Consider the following 6,066-nt stretch of genomic DNA (forward strand, 5'->3'; position numbering starts at 1 on the left):
ACATACTACTTTTATGAAGGAAAGCTGGCTAAAGCCACTGTTTTTGGAGGGGCAGAGCTACATCGAAGCTGACATGATTTGGTCCTCTGTAAAACAATATCTTTCAAAGGGTTTCAACTTCCCAGATACTCAGAAAGCAGCTTTCTGCTGTCCATCTTGTTGTAGTTGGCAGAATGTGTGGATTCTGGGCACCATTACTGATCCCATTGCCAGGCATCTCTGAGTACTTGATGCTTCCTCTCATCTCATCTGAAGGGTGTTACTCTCTCCAGAGGCTGCACTTGCCTGTCCAAAGTAGTTCCCTTCATATCTGGAGTAACATAGATGCCAGAGAGGAGGCCTGGGACTGGGGAAGGGTCCAAACTGGTTTAGCAGGTAACACGTAGGTAAAACTGGAAACATTTGTTTTGATCCTAGTTCTGCAAAGGCACGAGATTTAGAGATTGGCTGTGTCTTAGTTAGCGTTTCATTGCTGTGAAGAGACACCACAGCCACTGCAACTCTCACAAAAGAAAACAATTAATTGGGGCTTGCTTTCAGAGGTGAAGTCCATTGTCATCATGGCAGGAAGCACGGCAGTGTGCAGGCAGACATGGTACTGGAGGAGGAGCTGAGAGTCATAGATCTTGATGCACGGGTAGCAGAAGAAGCCTGTGTTCATATTGAGTATAGTTGGAGCACAGGAGGCCTCAAAGCCCACCCTGATAGTGACACACTTCCTCCAACAAGGCCACACCTCCTAATAGTCACACTTTTTATACGCCAAGCCTTCAAACGCATGGGTCTATATCTGTTGTGGCTATTCCTAGTCAAACCACCACCGGCTGACTCGTTTGGATAGTTTTTTGTTTTTTTTTTTTAATTCATTTTTTCTTTTCTTGCTTGCTTCCTCGCCAGATTGTCTCTCTCACCAAGCAGCTTCATCCACCTCTGTGAGTTCTCTGTGACTTGAGGCGAGAATCTCCCTCGGTGGTAAGTGCCTGCACACCCTTATTCTCCTCATGTTCTCCTCTCACCAGTCCTTTCAATAGCTACGGTGACAAATAGGTTCCCTTGGGTCTTCTGTAATCTAGTCTTAGTCTCCTCATGTATGGTTCATTCTGGTTGTCAACTTGACCAGTTTAAGAAATGCTTAGGCATGCTCACTTTGGCAGCACATACACCACAGCTGGAATGATAGAAGTTTAGCATGGCCCCATGCACAAGAATGACATGCAAATTCATGAAGCATTCCATGTTTTTATGAACTAGAAACAAATAAATTGAAATTAAAAATAAATTAAAGAAATGCCTATGGCATTAGTGAGGGATATCTTTGGGTATGTTTGTGAGACCATTTGTAGACACAATTTCAACGAAGTGGTAAGACCTACCTTGAATACAGGCAATATCATCTTATAAACTAGGGTCATAAGCTGAAAATAAAAGGAAGGGGGTGAGAGAGAAAGGCAGCTGAGCCCCAGCATTCCCCTTTCTCTGCTCTCTGATCTTCTGAGATGTAAGCAAGCAGCTTCATGATGCTATAGACAGGAGGTCTTCCCTGATATTATGGATCACCCCCTGAGCTTTGAGCCAAAATAAATCTCTCTACTCTTAGCTGCTTATATCAGGCATGTTGTCATAGTCACAACAAAGCGACTGATAGACCTCCACTCTGCCTTTCCTCTTGGTAAGAGATGAACATGTTGAACAAAAGATTTCAAATGTGCTACTCTCCAGTGTTACTGGAGGGAAATACCAGGAGTGTTGCCCCGGATGGAGATTCCAGTGCAGAAGAAGGCACGAGAGCATAGGAAAATCCACATTCCCCCCTCTGTAGTACTTTTCAACATTCATGAATGCCATTGAGGCTAAAAGGATCTCTAGGGTAGGGTGATGCTTAAATTTACTGGTGACTCCAATTGATTGGACAAAAAGACAAAGATATACCATGTTTTCAATGCCATGAGCATAACTGATTCATCTTAGTGTGGTTACTTTGGAAGACTGCAACCCAGAAGGAAGAGGGAAGACCTGAGGCTTCATCAGCCCATAGGTCAAGGAGCTGCCTAGAAGAGTTTCCTATTCTTACTTAGTTACCTCTTGCTATCAAAGGGAGGGAGAGGGACATTTCTTAACATTTGGAGAGATAGAGGGAGAAAGGGGGAAGGAAGGAGATAGGCAGGGAGGAAGAAAGACAGAGAGAGAATATAAAGAACATGGGTTCATCTGGTGTAAGGAAGGAGTGTTCTTATGAAGGGTGTTAGAAAAAATGATATGTTAAAATAAGAATTGCTTTAGGAATATTCTACCAGGGGAGTGCAGTTAGACTCAACTTTTAAAACAGAAACAATAAGTAGAGATGGACAACTAAGCAACATAGGGAAACATTCTGCAGATGGTAAACTAGTAAAAAAAAAAAAGAACTGAGCAGTAAGAGTAGGGTGATCTTACCGAAGTAATCATGGAAATAACCCTGATTGTCAATTTGATATGGTTTAGAAGTGCCTAGCTGGTTAGTATAACTCACTTTCCAGAATAATCCTATCATAAGAAGTTTGACTTATTGAATTGATAAAATTGTTGATGTGTTCCTGATATGGAAGGATTACTGAGTGGTGGTGAAAAGACAGACGTAGGGACTAGTTGGAGGGAGTGGTTCACTATGCTTCTTTCCTTGGAGGTGTGTGTAGCTTTGGCCTCCTCCTGTACCCCCACTTTCTCTGTTTTCCAGTGCACAGTGATGTAGGAAACTCTTCCACTGTGAGATTTTGCCACCATGATGCCCTAGCAAAGTTCACAGGGATAAGTAAACATTTACTAAGCCCTTTGAAACCATGAACCAAAATAGATTTTTTTCCTCTTAAGTTGTTTATATATCAGACACTTTGACCACATCAACACAAAAATAGCTAACTCATAACTTACTAAGATATACCTTAAAGACAAGAATAAATAATGTCATCATATATGAAGGATGATCAGACATCAAAGGTGGATAGACACTTACCACATGGACTTAGTGAACAGATGATGCAGGTTACACAAGGACAAAGCAGACATGGAAGGCTGAAGTCAAGCCTATCAAGGAGAACAGAGTGTGTTTGTCAAGAGTTAAGGTTGAGTTTGGCCTTGGCCTTGACATTGGTACCTTGACATTGGTACCATAGCCTATTTGATAACCCATGGTCCATATCACATATGGACGGAAGAAAGGGATGGCTTGCAAATAATTGTGAATTCCAGGAGATGGTGAAGGAAGTGACCATGCACACAGCTCACTAAGTTCCACCCCCCAGCATCCTCTTCCTCTCTACGACCCCTAGACTCTCCATCCCTTCCACAGCCACCTCTGGCCAGCTTACCAGCTTACCGGTGTCTTCTCCATTAGGTGATGGAATCCCATGCTGCTCTTTGGCTGCTGTTCCCACAGCATTGGCTTCTAGTCAGCTCCCTTATGTTCTGTAACCCAGTCTGCCAGGAACCACAGTCAGTCTCATTTTAATCTTGACAGCCCTAGTTCATCATGTAAAACATGCTTCTGTTAACCACTTCCTCTAGACCCTAAATGCCAACTGGTGATTTCCAGCCAGAAAAAAAAAAAAAAAAAAAAAAAACTGGTTTTCAATAGGCAATGCCATCATTTTTGCAAGCTCAAATTACTTCCCCAAATCTGTAAGGTCCTGAGTAGCAATGACAGTCATGGTCAACTCAGCCTCATCACAGCTCCCCGTCTTGGCTATTCTACTGTGAATGCTTCTTGCTATAAACTCAGAAGTACTTCTCCTGGACAGAGTAATGCAGCCACAACCAAACCTTGTGTTCTAGTTTTCCTCGCATTGCTTTGAAAAAAAACCAATGACCAAAACCAACTTGATGTGTGTGTAAGGTGGTGTTTGGCTTCCAGGTCCATATCAGACTCCTTCATTGAGGGAAGTCAGAGCAGGAGCAGAGGAAGGAACCTTGGAGGGATGCTGCTTACTGCCTTGCTTCTTCTGACTTGCTCACCTACCTTCTTTAAACAACCCACTATCATCTGCCTAAGCATGCCACTGCCCACCTTGGGCTGGAGCCGCCTGCATCAACCAGCAATTAATAAACCGTACCATAGAGGTGATTCCCTAATTGAGATTCCTTTCCCCCAAAATATGTCCAAGTTTAAGACAGTAAGACAAAAATCCAACCAGGACATACTGTCAATAGCAATTGTGTGTTTGGTAGATTAAATCAAACCCTTAAGATTTGGGGTAGGATGATGTGCATATGGCAAGAACAAATACCACCACATTAAATAGAGCTTCTGGCATCCATTTTCTTAAACTATTCCCCAGTGAGAGGCCAGAGCTATCCATGTCTTTTCTCTCTCATGTTGTTCCTCAGCCTTCTGCCAGCTGGGTAGCTTCTCTCACTTCATTTATCTTCCTTGACTTCCCTTCAGCCTTTCTTTACTCCTCATAACTTTAAATTATTTGTTGTGGCATAAAGGCTGGCACTTTGCCATAACCCTATTTGCTGTGTCAAAAAAGGTGCTATAAACTGGCGCATGCATGCTCAGGACTTTACAGAAACTGTGAAAAGAATCAGGATCTCTGGCAATATAGAGAAAGGTCACCGTCAACACTCCTTTCGCCTTTCTGTCATGCTCCCAAACATTGCAGGAAGAAACTGCACCTCGCAGGGATGCAGTCAGGATGGTACATATGAAAACTTTCCAGAGAGTATCCATCTCCCATCACAGGATCAGACAGCCGGGGTGATTCTGACGTCATCCCTTTTGGTTCCTTTTGGTAGCACCACAGCATTTTAAAGTCTTTGTAGTCTCTCTATAAAGCTCTTTCATGTCTAACTTCCATTAAAATTGAAAAGAGCATACGTGTTGAAGATCTCTTACTTAGATAAAGTAAAAAACAACGAAGCAAAACATTTGGTGGAGGAAGAAAATAGTGTATGTCATAGTCAGCTATAACTGTCAAACTGACACAGCCTAGAGTCACCTGAGAAGGGGGTCTCACATGAAGGATTGCCTAGGTCAGATTGGTTGTGGGTTCAGCTGTGGGGGATTGCTATGACTGATAATTGACATAAAAGGTCCTGGCCCACTGTGGGTAGCAACACTCCCTGAGCATTTGCTCCTGGGTTATATTAAAAAGTAGCTAAACACAAGCTGGAAGAGCCATCAAGCATCATTTCTCCAGAATTTCTGCTTCAACTTCCTGCCTGAGATCCTGTTCTGACCTCCTTGGTGATGAACTATGACCTGGATGTGAATGCTAAATACATCCTTCCTACCTCAGTTGCTTTAGGTCAGAGGGTTTGTTTGTTTGTTTGTTTGTTTTTTGTTTTTTTTTTTTAATCACAGCAACAGAAAAGAAACAAGAAGAAGGTGTTTATGTGGGTGGGTGATTTAATCTGTATCAAGTGCTATCTGTTTAGAATTATAATTCAGAAGTATGTGTGCTTCTGCATGAGCCAATGTACATACGCACAATACACAGAGTACATAATATTTCATCTTCTACACCCAAAGTTATCCCATTTTACAACTCAGTATATTTTGCTGTCACATTTTGAGCTAGCCATTCAGAAATTATGTTCCTGTTAATCATTCTTTCTTTCTTGGTTTGACTCTGGTTTTGAATATGTGTGTTAGGTTTTTAAAGCAAAGTGATCACTAATTAACAAAACTGAGAGCAAGAGAGAGAATAAGAAAATGAAGATAAACCATAAGATATCTAGATCAACTTTGATCTTTAAAGAAAACAACATCACCTCTGCATTAAAGGCCTTAATAGCATGGTTCAAATGATGCTAATCTGGGTAAGGAATTGCTTGTGATGAATACAGGCTGAACTAAGTGATGTGTGGTGACATATGTGTTACATACATTTCACAAAGACAAAGGTCAGTAGAAGTCACAATGCTTGAGGAAACTGTATGGTTATTTGAACAGTTCCTACAATTGGCTTTGGCCAAAAGGCCAAAAGCATCTGATTTGCAAGGAGCCTTTCCAGTGGGACTGAGCCATCACAGTGGATGTATTGTTTATGTGAGAAAGTCAAACTTATCCAATAATACTGCTTTCATTTC

At 41.9% G+C, this 6,066-nt stretch overlaps 1 non-coding gene across 1 annotated transcript; it reads left to right on the forward strand.

Annotated features, from left to right (window-relative positions):
* The first annotated feature begins 1,138 nt into the window (after nucleotides 1-1,138).
* On the forward strand, nucleotides 1,139-1,242 carry LOC127209702 (U6 spliceosomal RNA). The gene has a single exon (XR_007833214.1). It is a non-coding gene; the product is annotated as a U6 spliceosomal RNA (small nuclear RNA).
* The last annotated feature ends 4,824 nt before the right edge of the window (nucleotides 1,243-6,066 follow it).

This window comes from Acomys russatus, chromosome 26 (genome assembly GCF_903995435.1).
Source record: "Acomys russatus chromosome 26, mAcoRus1.1, whole genome shotgun sequence".
NCBI lineage: Eukaryota > Metazoa > Chordata > Mammalia > Rodentia > Muridae > Acomys > Acomys russatus.